Genomic DNA, 18,134 nt, shown 5'->3' on the forward strand with positions numbered 1-18,134 from the left:
GATCCTAAGGGGATTTGACAGGGAGAATGCTGAGAGGATGTTTTCCCTCTATGGGAGAAACTAGAACTAGAGGACACAGTTTAAAAATAAGGGGTCTCCCATTTAAAATGGAGATGAGGAGGAATTTCTTCTCTCAGAGAGTTGTTATTCTGTGGAATTCTCTTCCCCAGATCGCAGTGGAGGCAGAGTCATTGAACTTGTTTTAGTCTGAGTTAGACTGACTCCCTTGTCAATCAAGAATCTAAGGTTACAGGTGGTAGACAGGACAGTAGAGTTGAGTTCACAATCACATCAGCTATGATCTTCTCAAATGGTGGAGCAAGCTCAAGGGGCCAAATGGCCTACTCCTGCCCCTGATTCATATGTTCATATGTATATATGTATGTAACAGCAACATCTGCAAAGTTTGTATATAATTTTTTGAAAGCGGCAAGACCGTTTAATAAAGTATTTAATAAAACATATGTAATGGGCTTTATAGATATAGTCATTTGGCAAGAAATTGGGATAATTTGTGTATGTTTTTTGGATGCTATGAGTTCCAAAATGGTTTCTCTGAGCACTTTTTGGACAAATTAGTTGAATGCTGTATCGACAAGGGTGTTAACATGCATAATGAGTGACTATCAGAAGCATGCAGAACAGGCAGATTGTGTAATCTGTCAATGTGTCATGCAGATATGACAACAAGTGATACCATTTTAGAGCTTAACGTTCTAGCGAACGTCTTCTCTCAACCTTGCATGACCGAGCATATGTTCAACAGCAGGAAGGGTTCCCCTCATCAGCATTTTTAAAGGAATCATCAATTGCTTACAGGTTAATTACTGGTTGATTTTTTTTCTGGCAGTTGCTTTAATTCTACGGGTGTTTGTTGCTTTTTATAGTTGTTTAAAGTTGCAGACATCTACAGAGCACAGTGTGGTTGGTACTGAAGGAATTTTTGTTAACTTTAGAACTTCTGCACAAACCAGTTGCTGCCAGGCATGTGTGAACTAATAGACTTTCCCCTTAGAATACAGCCTACTTTGGAGAATGAACAGAGGGCACACAGATTAGGACAAATTGTTGAAAGAGGGAGGGGCAGAAGGGAGAACAGAGCTCACAGTTGAAGACCATATCTGCCCAGGTTGTCCAGGGAGTAATTATCTTAACTTAATCTCAGTGAGGGACAATGTGTGAGAATGTGAGATGCCTGGGCTATAGTAAGGACACCCCTATTGAAATCTGCCACCAAGTGCAGCCACAACTACAACCTCAGAGCAAGACCAGGGCTACATTACCAGTGGTTGTGAAGGTGACCATAATGATGAATCTTTAAGCATCAGGCTCCTTCAGGCTAGAGCAGGCAATATTTGCAATATCTAATAGTTGACCATCTATTGTTGCGATATAGGAAGTCACTGAACTTCTGCATTCAAAGAGAGCTAGCTACATCTCATTCTCTTTTGCCAGAGAGCAGCAGAGGAGTGATCATATGGCTTTGCTGTGATTGCAGGTTTCCCCATGCTACAGGGTGCCATTGAATGCACATGTGTGTACAGGGGAAGCAAAATGGATTCCACACCCTCAATGTTCAACTGGTGCATAACCATAGGTAGCAAATCATGCGGGTCAACGCCCAGTGTCCTGGCAGCAGTCATAATGCCTTCATTCTGCAACAGTCCATTGTGCCAGCTACATATATGTTACTGTAGCAAACCAATGCATGGCTGTTAGATGACTAAAGCAATTCACTGATGACATAGATCATGACTCTGGTGCACAGCCCATGCACTTGTATGTTGCATGCACATAATGAAAGCCCATGCTGTCAAAATACATTTAATAGAGTTGACCTTTCATGTGTTGGAGCAATGTTTCCAATGCCTAGATCACACTGGAGGAGGTCTGCAGTACTTGGCGAAGCAGGTATCAAGCTTCATAGTGGTCTGCTACATTCTGCACAACCTCACCATCATGGGGGAATGGTCCTTGCCACCAGCTATGTGGTGAGCAGCTGAGAAGCAGGAGAAGGAGGAAGCTGAGTATGTGAGGAAACAACTTGTACAAATCATTTCTGGCTGGGCTATTTGAGAATAACTCAGCTGAGTGCGACGCAGTGACCAAGCTCATATTCACCCATTGTTCCACACTTCATCTTCTCCCTGTCACTGACCATCACAGCCTTCACTTGTTCAAAATGCAAAAATAGAAGCTGGAAAGGTTGGGCTTCAAGTTTTCAGCAGTTGGTGCTGAATTCCTCCATGCTCCTTCAAATTGACCTCAGGCTGACTTAGCACTTCCTAATGCATCAAGCATTTTATTGTGCACACCATCAGCATTCTTCAGGAGGCTTTGCCTTTGAAGCTTTCAATTGAGTCCTCTGCAGCCGAACTCCTGTGCCACCTCACTGTCCTGTGAGCTGGCACTGGTGCTATCCTTGCCCTTTTCCCTTTGCCCTTTCTGTAATCTTCTCTTGCTCGGTGTCTCACCATTTGCAGAACCCAGCTCTACGCAATCCTCTAACTTGCATGCAGAGTTACTGGCTGCAAATGTGAAACTAGTGATGATGAGTCATTATCACTGTCTTCTTGCTGTTCCTCCACTGCCTGTCCAGGTTGTCTTCTTGTATATCTGAAATGAAAAGGTGCAAGGGTAAGAATGGCAAGAGAAAAAGTAAGAGGTTACGCAGTGTGCTATGAGGTGGGGGGGTGGGGGTGGTGGGGAGGGGCGGGGTAGTTGGGGGGGAGGTGGGGATGGGTGGGGTGTGGTGGGGGGAGTGGGATGTGAGAGGGAGGATTAGGTATGAGGACACCATCATTTTTGATGGTTTCAGCCCCACAGATGGGGCTCAGCAATAGCCACTCCAATATTGGCCAGCACTGCCTCCTCCATGGGGCTTCAAACATGCAGTTGCACCCGTATTCCCGCAGTTAGCTCAGGTTGCCTTGATTTCTACGCTTGCCTTGCATGAGACAGAGAAATGTGTGTCAGTGACTGTGATACAACCTGTTTGGCTGATGTTGTCATGGTTGAATAGTTGACAGTGTGTACAAACTGTGAGATTTTGATGTGACACTTGAGTAACTGAGGGTGCAGTGGAACATATGAATACCACACATGTGTCTTGATGGATAAGGATTGTTGGCAGATGAGTGATGGGGGTGTGGTGAATTCAGCAGTGTCAGATTGTTGTGCAGTTGGTGGTGTATGACATTTGAAGTTGAATTCGGCCAACTTGGCCACATGTGAGGCCATTGAAATTTTTGTGGTGCTGCATGCAAGCCCTCAGGGCTTGATTCCTGAAATTGGACCCCATGGCTCCCAACTGCCACTGTCTTCTGAACATGTGTCCGGAGGTCCTGCTGGTCACCTGTGGATGCAGGACATCTCCTGTCCTTTCCACCTGCTACAACAAGGCCCCTGTGCAGCATCCAAAGCCCTTAGAGCCCATTCTCTCCACCTCACTTTCTATATGACATCCAGGACCTACCCCAGTCACAGCACACCTGCCCTTTAAGAGGGGTATGTCAGCTTTAATTGATGCTGGTTTGGTTCCCTGGTGATGAGTTCAGCCAATCAATGGCATTGTTATCACTGGCTGGATGCTAAAAGCACAAAGTTGGTGTGCTGCCTGCATAATAATCAACAGGCATGGGCTATTTGTGCATCACAATCCCCCCCACCACCTTGTTTTAGGTGCTATTGAATTTAACCCATGTTGAATACAAAACACAGGAAATATTTGAATCTGTATGAAGGATGCGTTTTGCCCCAGCTGAAATACGGTGTCCAATTCTGGCCACACTTTAGGAAGGTTGAGAAGGCTTTGGAGAGGGTACAGAAGGGCCCCGTGGATGAGGGATAGACTGGAGAAGCTGGTGTTGTTCTCCTTAGAGCAAAGACAAAGAGGAGATTTGATAGAGCTGTTTAAAATCATGAAGGCATTAGATAAAGATAAATAAATATAAATTGTTTCCAATAGATGAACCATAGCACACAGATTTAAGGCGACTGATAAAACTTCTTTACGCAGTGGGTGGTTAGGATTTGGAATGCAATAACTGAGACTGTGGTCTGTATAGATTCAATAATAGCCTTGAACGGGGAATTAAAGTGCAGGGATATAGAGAAAGGGGAGGAATGTGACTAACTGGATTGCTCTATGAGAGAGATGCAACAGACATGATGGGCCAAATGGCCTCTTTCTGTATTGAACTATTTTGTGATTCTATGGATAGCAGAACACCCACACACAACACAAGAACACACCCTGTTATATGCATCAAGTCATTTTCTATCCCCGTGATTTTTAAATGCAGCTTCCAGGACCTCAGCCTTCAAAGATGCCGGCAAGCATTAGCTGTTTATTGACTAGAGCATGTCTGTTAGCAAGAGATGTGAAGAGAAATGCACACAGTTTGCTAAGTGGAATGTACCATGGGAAAATGATCTCTAGCTTTGTTACTTATGAGGTTTCACAGATTACAGAGAACATGCTTAATTATTTTAAAAGTGTGCAGAAGTGGAAGTAGGAATTGAAAACAAAATATGATTTAAGTCCTTTGTTTTTCTAAGAAAAGCATGGCAGGGATTTAACTGTAGGATTTTTGAAGTGAGTGATGTTCAGCTTGTCACTGAATGTATAATTTTAATGAGAGGGATTTCTGGATCTGTCTGCTTTTTGACACACAAACATTGGGTATGTGCACAAGTTGAGTATAGTCCTGAGAGAAATGAGGTGTTCTTTGCTCAAGAACAGGTGCATAGATATACATACAAGTTAAGCCTGGCAAAAACTTCCCATGCCTACTGTGCCTTTGCACAATGAAAAGTATCCGGTATGCTTGATGCCAGTCCTGTATTTTGAGGTGCAGGAGCTCTAAAAAAATGTGTTGGCGATATCATTTCTAAATCAACTGTTGCATCATTTTCCTATGTATTAATCATATATGTCCCCAAACATCAGTAAACTACGTTATTTAAGTGAAAAATATTAATGCTGGTGGGCAGTAGGCATTTTATTTTGAACTGTGTGGTATTTTGAATCATTAGCCTTTAGCGTAGTTAGAATTTCATTACGCAACATTTTACAGGTCAAGTGTCTGTTATCCAAATTCCTCGGGGCCAATCACATTTCGGATTTTGGATAATTCTGGTTTTTGGATGCGGCATTTGGATTAGGCCTACTTACATTGTAATAGTCTAAGCCTAGGCTGGCTATAGCCAAAGTCAATAAAATGGCTAGAAAAGTAAGCTATATCACTGAATAATAAATGCAGGATACCTGTAATAAGTTCCCACTCTGGCACCATCTGCGATCCTGCTTGTAGGAGAGGGCTGAGAGTGTCGATGTCCTCTGCTGGGAGGAATTCTTGAATAATTCTTCCAGCTTCATCTGTCTCATCAACATTGGTTTTTGTTTCATAAGTTTGTTTTTTATTTTACAGATTGACATTATTTCTTGCTCACTTATAGATCTACATTGCTTGATTGCATCTATCAACCCATCAAACATTTTAATAATATTGTCTATGGACAGTTTCTCTGCCGGATTCACTATGTCATCCTCGTCATCTCTGTTTTTATCATATACATTTCATGATTCAAAAATTGCCTTGGCCCATTGGCTGAATTAATGATGTTACATTGGTGGTGGGTGGTGTGGGGGTGGGGTAATAAAGAGCGAAAACATTGTTCTTTGATGTGCTCAACAATTGTCCAGGAGCAACATTGATTTTACATGGTTTTCTTCAAGTCCAGCTACCTGACAGTGCACACGTGCCTGGTTACCTAGGCCCTCTTATTGGCATAATAGTGAACAGGTAATATCCGAATACCCTTGAAGCTCCTGGGGCCTTTGCCCTTCCCACTTTTCTTCTTCCTTTGCAGCTCTTTCTTTAACTTGGAGCTTTCCTTAACTTTAACTTTACTTCTGGAAGTTCTGGGACCTTTCTCCTGGCCCCTTTGCTGTGTCCTGCTCTTTGGGCCACCTCCTTTGTAATGATGTGCCTGCCCAGGTCACCTGTCCTGTAGTTTCGCATGGCTTGGCTGGGGAGCTATGGGGCTGTTTGGGGGGCAGTCGTGGGGCTGTTCAAGGGGGAAGCTGTGGGGCTGTTAGAGGACAGTCATGGGGCTGTTTTGGGTGGGAGGAGCTAGGGCTGCTCGAGGGGAGTCATGATGTGTCCAAGGGAATTCACGGAGCTGTTCGGTGGGGAGTCATGGGGCTGTTTGGGGGGTAGTCTTGGGGCTGTTCGGGGGGGAGTCATGGGGCTGCTCGAGGGTGTCGTGGGCTGTCTGGGGGAGTTGTGGGGCTTGTTCAGGTGAGTCATGGGGCTGCTCAAGGGTGTCATGGGCTGTCTGGGGGAGTTGTGGGGCTTGTTCAGGTGAGTCATGGGGCTGTTCGGGGGGGAGTCATGGGTCTGTTTGGCAGGGTGCCATGGGGCTGTTCGAGGGGTGTCATGGGCTGTCTGGGGGAGTTGTAGGGCTTGTTTGGGGGAGTCATGGGGCTGTTTGGGGGGTGTCATGGGTTGTCTGGGAGAGTTGTGGGGCTTCTTCGGTGGGGAGTCATGGGGCTGTTCGGTGGGGGCTTCATGGGGCTGTTTGGGGAGGAGTTGTGCAACTGTTCATGGGAAAGTCATGAGGCTGTTCATGAGGAGTCGTGGGGCTGTTCGTGGGTAGTCGTGGAGCTGTTTGGGGGTGTAGTGGTGGGGCTGTTTTGGGGGTAGTGGCGGGTCTGTTCGAGGGGAGTCGTGGGGCTGCTTGGGGAGAAGCTGTTGGGCTGTTTGGGGGTCAGTTGTGGGGCTGTTCTGGGGGAGTCATTGGGCTGTTTGGGGGGAATGATGGGGCTGTTTGGGGGTAGTGGTAGGGCTGTTCAAGGGGAGTTGCGGGGCTGTTCGGGGGGAGTCATTGGGTTGTTCATGGGGGAGTCATTGGGCTGTTTGGGGGTAGTGGTGGGGCTGTTCCGGGGGGAGTTATGGGGCTGTTCTGGGGAGTCATTGGGCTGTTCATGGGGGAGTCGTGGGGCTGTTCATGGAGAGTCGTGGGGCTGTTGCTGGTTAAAGGATGTGCCAGAACAGGTGCTCTCCAGCAGCATTACGCCACTGTTTGATGTGGAATGAAGCTGCAGTTAGTTTGTCAGATCAAAGGGATTGTGATTTATGGTGGTTGGAGAAGAGCAGGGAAGCTGCAAGGCAGTAGGGGAGTTTTTTAGTGGTCATGTTTGAAGGTAATGGAGCGACTTTGTGTTTCCCTCTTCCTTGCAGAGTGGTCCTGAAAATTCTGCTCCAGTGCAAACTGCAAATCAAAGCAGTGGTGGAACAAAGAGCTTTCCTATTTTATAAATGGATGCATTACGGCATCTTATTGTGACTTTAGTCCAATCAGAGGCAAACCCTCACATTAGTAAGGCAAGGAAGCCAGTCTGAAATCCACACCAGCGGGAAGGGAGATTGAACCCTATGCTGCTGGTACCAATCTGATCCATACGGCTGGTGTACCCCCACACCTCCTCCCCATTGCTGTGGCAACATACACTTTTACATGTATGTTGTAGCCTGGAGCTATGGATAGCGATGCTAGAAGCTCCAACTTCTTTCCATCGCACGGCTGACCAGGAATCTTTCCCGCTCTTACCACCTGCCATTGGGGTATGTTGGGAGGATTTACAAGTTGAGAATCTGTTTGGCCGCATTATGAACCCACCTTCCTTGGCCATCATGTTCAGGAGTGAGACTTGAAACTGAAGCTTCTGGCCCAGAGGAAGGGGCGTTACTCACTGTGCCATAAAACCTCCTTTAACACATGCTGCCTCCATAAAAAGCATACAGCCTGCAGCTTTTATTTAAAAAATTTAAATATTAGACATTCTCTTATACAAAAAAATAATGATTTTGCACCTATGTGTTTATTATCCAGAGCTCTACAATATAAATCAATGGTCAAATACATTGTTAACTGAGTTGAAATGCACACCTTAATTGTTCAGTGCTATCTATTTTCCCACTCAATCGATTATTTGCTTGATCTCCGCAGCTTTTTTCCGAAGATATTCCTCTTGAGCATTCTTCACCTTTCCTACAAAAACGTTTAATGGTTAATCAAAGGAGAGAATTAAGTCCGGTTGCCATTTTTCTTGTTCAAATATTTGATGCATTTCATTCTGGTTTTGACTGTCAGCTCCGTCCAACTCTCCACCTTGGTCTTGGAGAAGGCTTTGGAGCTGGGTCAGTTGCACTGACAAAGCTCGGATTTTCTGCAGGGCTGGAGAACGATCCAGGTGTGCCAGGTATTTCTCTCCAAAACGAATTGGGAAAATGGGCTGTTGGAGTTCTGACCGTGAATCCGGGGCATTTTCACTTGACGCGTAACTCTCAATGGCTCGACAGTCAATACAGGGGGGAGGGGAATGCAATCAGAAAGATAGCAGCGTAAAGCAACATGGGGATCTTCACGGCAGGTCGCTGGGAATCTGAAAGACAAAACGATATTACAGTTGCACTAAATTCTTACCATCTATATTATTTATGCAGCTATTAAGAGTAACTAAGAGAACACTTAGTTTGAATAGTTCTTATAGTAATTTGGCAACCAATTGTTGAAGGGCACAAATACCATGTGATGTCGGCACTGGAAAGGTAAGTCAGAGGCTGGAGTTTTCCAGCCCTGTTGGCAGCGGGCATCATGGTGGGTGTGAGAGGACAATATGGCGAGAAGGCTAAAAATTGGTTTTTGTGTGGTTGTGAAACCAGTTTGCAATCGTCCACCCCACCTGTAAATTGTGGGCTGCCTTTCCCACCACTGGATGTCAGGAATATCATTTTAATGGATCTGTATCTAATCATAAGCCTTCCTTACTGGAAGCATCCCCCCCCCCCCCCCCACGCTGGATCATCTGGGCATGTTGGCGTGATTGCATGCCGATGTGTTTCACAACTGCACCGAAAAGATGTGCACCTAGCAAGCTGAACTTTGAGGGGAACTTGGAGGTGAGTGCACACTAACGTTGCACAGTGCCCGTGAGGGTCGCCTGTTTGACTTCAAGGAAGAGGTGCTGCGCATTCAGGCGACGGCACCGGCAAGTCGCTTCTTCCTGGCTGGCTGACAGTGCAGGGCCAGGGTAAGGGTTGCACTGCGGTGAGGCAATGTAGAGGCGGGGGTGGGGGGTGGGTGGGGGGGGGGGGCGCGGTGGGTGGGTGGGTGGGGGGAGTGCAAGGCAGCGTGGTCTAATGGTAGTGCACAAGCACATGTGGGATGGGGTGGGGAGGGGAACGGCCACTTCTGCCACAGCTGAGACAGTTCAGGCGCAGCCACATTGACATGTTTGAATAAAAGCAAAAAACTGCAGATGCTGGAAATCCAAAACAAAAACAAAAATATTTGGAAAAACTCAGCAGGTCTAGCAGCATCTGCAGAGAGGAACACAGTTAATGTTTCAAGTCCGCATGACTCTTCAACAGAACTAAGTAAAAATAGAAAAGAGGTGAAATATAAGCTGGTTAAAAGGTGGGTGGGACAGGTAGATAGAGGGCCATTGATAGGTGGAGATAACCAAAAGATGTCATAGACAAAAGGACAAAGAGGTGTTGATGGTGGTGATATTATCTAAGGAATGTGATAATAGGTGACATTAAGGGTAGAAAGCAGGAAGAGCAAGGTACAGATAGTCCTAGTGGGGGGTGGGGTGGGGGGGGCGGGGTGGTAGGGATCGAAATAGGCTAAAAGGTAGAGATAAAACAATGGATGGAAATACATTTAAAAATAATGGAATTAGGTGGGAAAAGAAAAATCTATATAAATTATTGGAAAAAAAGTGGGGGGGGTGGGGTGCGTGGTGGGAATGGAAAGGGGGTGGGGATGGAGGAGAGAGTTCAAGGTCTAAAATTGTTTAACTCAATATTCAGTCCGGAAGGCTGTAAAGTGCCTAGTCGGAAGATGAGGTGCTGTTCCTCCAGTTTGCGTTGAGCTTCACTGGAACAATGCAGCAGGCCAAGGATGGACATGTGAGCATGAGAGCAGGGTGGAGTGTTGAAATGGCAAGAGACAGGGAGGTCTGGGTCATGCTTGCGGACAGACTGAAGGTGTTCCGCAAAGCGGTCACCCAGTCTGCGTTTGGTCTCTCCAATGTACAGGAAACTGCATTGGGAGCAACGAATGCAGTAGACTAAGTTGAAGGAAGTGCAAGTGAAATGCTGCTTCACTTGAAAGGAGTGTTTGGGCCCTTGGACGGTGAGGAAAGGGGAAGTAAAGGGGCAGGTGTTGCATCTTCTGCGGTTGCATGGGAAGGTGCCGTGGGAGGGGGTTGAGGTGTAGGGGGTGATGGAGGAGTGGACCAGGGTGTCCCGGAGGGAACGATCCCTGTGGAATGCCACTGGGGGGGGTGAAGGGAAGATGTGTTTGGTGGTAACATCATGCTGGAGTTGGCAGAAATGGCAGAGAATGATCCTTTGAACGCGGAGGCTGGTGGGGAGATAAGTGAGGACATGGGGGGCCCTATCATGGTTCTGGGAGGGAGAGGAAGGTGTGAGGGTGGATGCACGGGAGATGGGCCGGACACGGTTGAGGGCCCTGTCAACCACAGTGGATGGAAAATCTCGGTTAAGGAAGAAGGAAGACATGTCAGAGGAACTGTTTTTGCAGGTAGCATCATCAGAACAGATGCGACGGAGGCGAAGGAACTGAGATAATGGGATGGAGTCCTTACAGGAAGCGGGGTGTGAGGAGCTGTGGGAATCAGTAGGCTTGTAATGAATATCACCAGAAATTGAGACAGAGAGGTCAAGGAAGGGAAGGGAAGTGTCAGAGATGGACTATGTGAAAATGATGGAGGGGTGGAAATTGAAAGCAAAATTAATACATTTTTCCAGGTCCAGACGAGAGCATGAAGCAGCACCAAAGCAATCATTGATGTACCGGAGAAAGAGTTGTGGGAGGGGGCCGGAGTAGGACTGGAACAAGGAATGTTCCACATACCCCATAAAGAGACAGGCATAGCTGGGACCCATGCAGGTACCCATAGCCACACCTTTTATTTGGAGGAAATGAGAGGAGTTTAAGGAGAAATTGTTCAGTGAGAGAAAAAGTTCAGCCAGACGGAGGAGAGTAGTGGTGTATGGAGATTGTTTGGGCCTCTGTTTGAGGAAGAAGCGGAGAGACATCAGATCATCCTGGTGGGGGATGGAGGTGCAGAGGGATTGGACGTCCATGGTGAGGAGGAGGCGGTTGGGGCCAGGGAACTGGAAATTGTTGATATGATGTAGGGTGTCAGAGGAATCAGGGATGTATGTGTGAAGGGACTGAACAAGGGAAGAGAGTATGGAGTCAAGATAGCAAGAAATGAGGTCTGTGGGGCAGGAACAGGCTGACACGATCAGTCTGCCGGGACAGTCCTGTTTGTGGATTTTGGCTAGGAGGTAGAAGCGGGCTGTCTGAGGTTGGGAGTCTATGAGGTTGGAAGCTGTGGAAGGAAGATCTCCTCCTTCCACAGCTTCCAATCTCATTCTCCCAACAGGCCTGGAGCCTGCAGCGCCTGAAGCCTGAAGTCTTGGAGGAGAGAACAAGAGAGAGAGAGGGAGAGAGAGAGGAGGTGCTGTGGATGGGAAAGCCAGGTGGCAAAGAATTTTTTTTGCTGAAAGAACATTAGAAGTGGGTGTGGGAACTTTTGTTCGGTGGGGGCTGAAAGTGACCGTGTGTTTTGTGAGGGGAGGAGTGAAGATCATTGCAGAGGCTTGGGGAGAAGGGGTGTGTGTGATGCCAGCCCCTCCTTACTCCACCCGTGTCTGTGTCCAGGTAGCTGGTGCTGCCCGGTGAAGAGGGACAGTGCTGACTCCTGTGTGCCGGGCAGTACCGGCTGCCTGGTGAAGACATTGCCCTCCGCCTACAGGAAGAACCTCGAGGCCCCCACCCATGCTCCACTCCACCGAGTGACACCCACCCAGCCTGCACCCTTTACCCTTACCCTCCTGTGTCTCCCTGTCCTTTTCCCTCTCTCTTTCCTCCCCCCTCTACCTGTACTTGCTGTGGAGATGGCACTATCAGCAAGAGGACCTGTGCGGGTGTGACTGCTCCAACGGCCTCCGCGGCCCTGTCACTGTTCTGCCCCTTGGCCAGGGCCATGGGGGTGTGAAGAGCTACATTCACCTCGAGATGAGCATAGGGGCGAGCGTGAAGGCTTTGGCCGGGGTTGTAGGCCCCTCGGCCATCATCGCGGCCTCAGGCATGTACGGGAAGGCAGTGTTCTTCCTGAGATCGGAGCGGGCAGTTCACCTGGCCCTGGCCAGGGTGCCCACCGTGGGTGGGGCCTACCTAGCGGCTGACCCTTTAGAGGTCACCGCAGAGAGGCTCGCGTTATCCAATGCCCCACCCTTCATTCCCGGTCAGCTCCTCCTCCCCCACCTTCACCGACTGGGGGAGGTCAGGGCCGGGGCAGTGCCGATCCCGCTCGGCCCCAGGGAGCCCGGTCTCCGCCACGTGTACTCCTTCCGGGTGCCAGGTCTTCATTCGCCTGGCCCGGGAGGAGTGCACGGAGGGGCGGATTGACGCCATTTCGGAGGGGGCCGCCTACCCGTATTTGGGACGGCTGACGGCGTGCGGTGCCGCGCCTGCGGGGAGGTGGGGCATGTTGGGAAGAGCTGTCCCGCCTCCAAGGCCGCCAGCGCCGCCCAGCTGCCCGTGGCTGGCACTGCCGCACTTCCCCAACCCCCGCTGCCAATGCCACCTCGGGTTGCCTGCGATGTTTGGGGGGGGGGAGAGAATCCACGCCGGCAGAAGGCGCGGAGAAAGACCCACCACCCGGAGACGGCCCCCTGTAACCGCCCACCTCCCCCCACCCGAAAACCCCAAAAACGCCCCGATCCCAAAGACCCCTGAAGACACCGACCCGGGGGAGAAAAACACCATCCGGCCCCGGCGTTGTGGCAGCGTGTGTTCCCGGACCCGTGGGTGCCTCAGCGCCAAGTGCTGGACCCGGCATTGTCCCCACGCGAGTTCCCGGGTCCAGCAGCGATGGGGCGCACGACCCCGAGCCGGAGGTCTTACTAAAGAGGGTGGACCTGCCCAAACCCCAGAGGGCAGTGCGTCTGGAGTGGGCTGAGGAGGCGGCGGAGGCCTCGCAGATGGAGGTCTCCCCAGCCCCCAGCGAGGGTGCCATCCCTCGGAGGGGGAGGACCTCACCACTTGTGAGGTCGGAAGTGTCCCCTCCCCCAAGGAAAAGGTGGTGGTGTCTCCGCCCCGTATGTCCTTGCTCTGCCCACTGCCCGCCTTGACCCCTGGCTGCAATTCCCTGAGCAGGGCCCCTCGGGAGTTGGTGAGGTTATCGCCCTTGCAGTGGTGCCCCACTCCGACCCACCTTGTACCCCCGAGATGCCATCTGGCCCACCAGGGGACAGCAGCAGCCCCCTCATGGTTCCTTTACATGGAGGTCCACCTCTGCCCTGCTGAGGAACCCTGGCCGGTGAACTGGCAGGAGCTGGAGGCCAAAATTACCACTCACTTGTGGCGCTGGACAGGACTGCTCCGAGTGCTGTCTTACCAGGGTCGAGTTCTGGTCATAAACCAGCTGATTGCCACCATGCTGTGGTACCGGCTGGTCACTTTTACCCCTCCCCTGGATTCTGTCACAAAAATCCAGAGAATGCTTGTCGACTTCTTCTGGCACAAGAGGCCGGAATCACTGGATCACTGCTGAGGTTCTGAATCTCCTGCTAAGAGAGGTCGGTTAGGTGCCCAGCAGTGATACCTTTACCTTGAGCCCCCTCCGAGATGGTGTGCTCTGACGACGTATTTCTTCCGTCAGGTGCAAAGCTTGAATTATGAGGTGCAGCTCTTGTTTATAAATCTGAGGGGCCTTTGTGGCTCCTTGCAGGTGTTGCTCGTCTTTTACCAGGATCTGATCGGTCTGGAACATGGTCGCCTCGCGACGCAGCTCTCCACCCTTTTCAGTGGCTGGTGGGGAGGAGGGCTGTGGCTGTTGGGGTGACCAGGACTGGGGATGTGCTGGGTGGCGGAAGAGTGGGCTGGATGATTCTTCAGGAATTGGCGCTACGAGCATCGGTGGACATCCAGCTCGCGGTCAATGCCATTCGTGACCTTAGGATGATCGTGTTTGGCCACGATGTCATTCTGGATCTCGAGGTGGCACAGGTGCGTGGTGGTCTTCCACCTGAGCGTCCCCCTGTTTGGACGGAATTCCACATTGGCACCAAGCTCTGAATCCTCCCTCTGGTGCTGGTGCCCCACAATCTTAGTCACTTTGTGTCCTTTAGCATGGTGCTGAGGGGCTTCCTGGTATGGGTTGCTGCTGCACACTCTTCACTTTCTTGCCCTTGCCCGCTGCTTGGACACGCCCTGACATGCCTTGTTGCCGTCCGGTGGTGGAGGTCCCCAGTGGGGGGGGTCCTCTATGGAGGTGTCCTCCCCTTTTCCATTGGGAACCTGAGATGGATGGTATTGCATGCAGCAGTCCCCATAATCGTAGGATGTGGCGGCTCACAGACTTGCAAGATGCCTGCGTCTTTTGTGGCTTTGTGGAGTCCGGGGACCACGAGCGTGTTGGTTGTTGTAGGCTGCAACCCCATTTTAGTTTCTTGAGAAACCTTTTACTTTTGTTTGCATTTCAACCCCATGCTCCTGATCTACGGGCATCTGGTGTGGAGGCGGGGCCTGGAGGGAGGAGGACCTCCTCGTGAACCTGCTCCTGGGCCTGGCCAAGTTGGCCATTAACAGGTCCAGGCAGTGGGCGATCAAGGGGGTTGTCCGACCCGACTGTCTGCCCCTCTTCTGTGGCTACATTTGTGGCCGGGTGTCCCTGGAGAGGGGCTGGCACCGTCGAGGCCTTCCGTGTCAGTGGGCATCATGGGGGACTGGTGTGTTTTAGCAACACCTTTAATCACATTTTGATTTAATGTTGGTAAGTTTCCTTTGCATTTTGTCTTTAAGGGGCTGCCTTTTACTTTGATTTGTTAATTTAGTTTATTTGTTTTGCAACAAAAGTATCACATCTTCTTAACCTTCCTAACCCTGCTGCTACATCTTGGTGCTCCTCCAACATCCACAGGCGAGGTGGAGGCAGCCTGCTGACTGCTATGCCCTGTCTCCAATGACCTTGATGAACATCTTCTGGAGGGCCAAAACCTGGAGGGCCTTGGCCTGCTTTTGTGATCCTGCTGTGTGGCAGTGGCAACCTCCACAGCCTGAACTGGAGCTGGAGCTGCTGGGGTCACAGGAAGAGGGATTCAGTGGATGGTCCCGGGCTTTGCCTCTGCTGATTCTCCTCCCTATGGGTGCCCGAGAGCCCCTGGCTAACTTCTTGAGAAGAAGGGGAAGTTGGAGTGGGATCGAGCTGCCCAGCACCCCTCTTGTGTACTACTGGAGGCCAATATGGCATCAGTGATAGAGCTCAACCCGAGCAGCATTGCAGGACTGACATCCTGGACCAAGGTCTCCATGGCAGCTGCCATCCTAGCAATGTTGATCTCAGCGCGTTGGCATGCCGGCGCTATCACCTCAGACTGAAGGCGGCCGGATTCCTCCATCGTGCCTTGCAACCTGAGGAGTGCAGCGGACATCCCTTCCTGATGTTCCCAAGCTTGTCTTTGCAGCCCCAGTAACTGAGGTATGACTGAGTCCAGAGGCTTGTCACCTGACTCGGACTCAGCAAATTTCTGGCGTCCAGCAGTCCTCTGAATGGCGGAAACCTGGGAAATCCCTGACGCTTGCTGTGGATCAGAAAGTGCAATGTGCTCACCAGATTGTGGCCCCAAGGCTGCCCTAGAACTAGGTCCCAGCAAATGTGTGTCTCTGCGCTGATGGAGGGTGTGTGTGAGCGCTGTGATGGGTCTTCAATGAGAGTGTCATCAGATTCTTCTTCCGAGGTGTCTCCCGGATAAGCCTACGAAAGCAAGGAGAGATAATTAATGATGATAGGGGACTGGGGAACAGGGGAAGTGACTCACAGCATGGTTGTCTGATGGATGTTGCACTGCTGGGTCCTCACTTGGTTGAGCACCACCGGCCTCACCGTCAGCACAGGAATGGTCCAGATCCTCGCCGGCCAGCTGGATGACTCTGCTTTCAAAGTCTGTGAGGACCTTGATTTCAGGCATTCCTCCACCAGTCTGCGACCTCTCCTTTTCGTTGTGTGCCAACTTGTCCTGCATGAATACAGAAGGAGAGTGTGTAAGCAGTACACATGCCAGGCCAGATGATAAGGATGCCTGGCATGTATGGGTGGTGAGTGGTGCCATGGACGTGATGAGGACAATCCACAGGGCAGACGAAGGTGTGTGTGAGAGAGTGAATGGTGGTGTCTCTTGAACTGACAGTGAGTGAGATCCGTGTGGGTGGATGATGGGTTTGTGAGAGTGATGAGAAGAGTGACTTACCCGGCGGAACAGAGATCATTCATCCTCTTTCAGCACTGGGTGGCTGTCCTGTTTTGAAGAGTGTTGCCTCAGACCACAGCTGCCACTGCCTCCCATGCTGGATTGATGAGCTTGTTTGCTGGTCTTCACCCAGAGCGGGGGTAGCAGACTTCACAGTGGGCCTCCACTGCTTCTAGTAGACCCCTCCAAGGGAGGCATCGCTAAATTTGGGGGCAACATGTTTTCTCACTTTGGCAGCCATCAATTCCCAGCAGCCTCCGAACCCTAGAAGAGTGCCAGCTCTGTGCTGGGATGGCCTTTAAATATGGCGCCCAGTTTACTGAAGGCCTGAGGTGATGGTGGGGCAGCCAAATGAGGGATCACCCTGCCGGTGATCCAGTGTGTTTCCTGGAATGCATGATTAATAAGGCCACCCCTGACACTGGAGGACAACCGGGTGTCATTTTCAACTGTGTCGCACCCACTCTCTGAAGCAGGCACCTCCGCAGATACCAGCAGATACCAGCACCTCAGCGGGCATTACAGCAGCGGCTAGTTTCTCATTGCACATTAGTGAAGGCACTTCACACTCGCTTGAGGTGCAGGCAGAGGCAGGGAGTGCCCAGGGCGATGGCAGTCAGAGGGTCCAGGACAATGCTGAGTCGAAGGCAGATGATGAGCCTCTGGAGTCGGCCATTAGATGGCAGATGCTGGATGTCCAGTGGGATGTGTGAAAGGATCTAGTGGAGATCCATGAGGGTCTGTGTGCCATGGTCTCCTTGATGGAGGAGTCCATGCAGTGCTTGTGCACTGTGTTAACCGTCATGGCCGAGCGTACTGCCTCCTCCATTGAGAGCATGGCAACTCTCATGGAGAGGCAATTCCAGGGACAGAATGAAGGGTTTCTGGGGTCGCGCTCAGACCTGCAAGCCTTGACACAGGTATTGACCTCCTCTGCCTCTCTGTCAGCGATCATGTCATCTGATGAGGCTGTGGCGACTGGGGAGATGGTGGCTGTGGCACTGGCCACTCCAGCCCAGGCGGGGCCAGCACAGGCTCCACTGGCCGGCTGCCAACTGCCAAGATCATCAAGGCCAACAAGACAGCAGAGTCAGCAGGCTGTCTCCAATGCTGGTGCCAGTGAGGGGGGAGCACCTGGACAAAGCAATTGTAAAAATAAGTTAAAGGCACCAAGGGTACAAAAGGGACAGGTCATGGGTGATTTTATGTTCACTTATGTTTACTTTAACTATATGGTCTGGGAATGAAGACCAGAGAAGTTTATGTAAATAGTTTGGAATTGTCAAAATGAGATAAATTTTGTTTTCTAGTCAGGACCTGAGTATGCTTCACCTTTTTATTTTATTAGTGCAGGGTACGCCAGTAAGTAATGCTGGAGGTAGGTGGCTCTGAGCTTTTTTGCACAGGCACTAAGTGTTCTTTGTGTTCAAATGAAAAGACCCTTTCAGACATCCAGGTTAAAGGAGGCAGCCCTGGCATGCATTTGAAGTTGATCTTTCCCAGCCTAACTGAAGTAGTGTTGGATCAAGGCATCCCTGGAGGTTACCAAGGTCTGGCTCTGCGCCCTCAGCATTCTCCTCACTGTGTTCATCTTTGGACTCACCGCTGGATTCATCCACTCTGGCCTGTGCAACTGCATCAAGATCCCCTTCCTCCAGTGGGCCTCCCCTTGCCAGTGCCAGATTGTGGACAGTGCAGCATGTAAACACGATCAGTGACACCCGCTCTGGGGGGTATTGTAGTGTTCCCCCTGAATGGTCTAGGCATCGGAAG

At 50.4% G+C, this 18,134-nt stretch overlaps 1 long non-coding RNA gene across 1 annotated transcript in view; it reads left to right on the forward strand.

Annotated features, from left to right (window-relative positions):
• Window positions 1–569: 569 nt before the first annotated feature.
• LOC121289312 overlaps window positions 570–18,134 on the forward strand; it is a 41,965-nt gene continuing 24,400 nt past the window's right edge. Inside the window, exon 1 of the long non-coding RNA XR_005945535.1 lies at window positions 570–819. This is a non-coding gene — a long non-coding RNA (uncharacterized LOC121289312). The remainder of the gene's footprint in view (window positions 820–18,134) is intronic.

The sequence above is a fragment of the Carcharodon carcharias genome, chromosome 16 (assembly GCF_017639515.1).
Source record: "Carcharodon carcharias isolate sCarCar2 chromosome 16, sCarCar2.pri, whole genome shotgun sequence".
NCBI lineage: Eukaryota > Metazoa > Chordata > Chondrichthyes > Lamniformes > Lamnidae > Carcharodon > Carcharodon carcharias.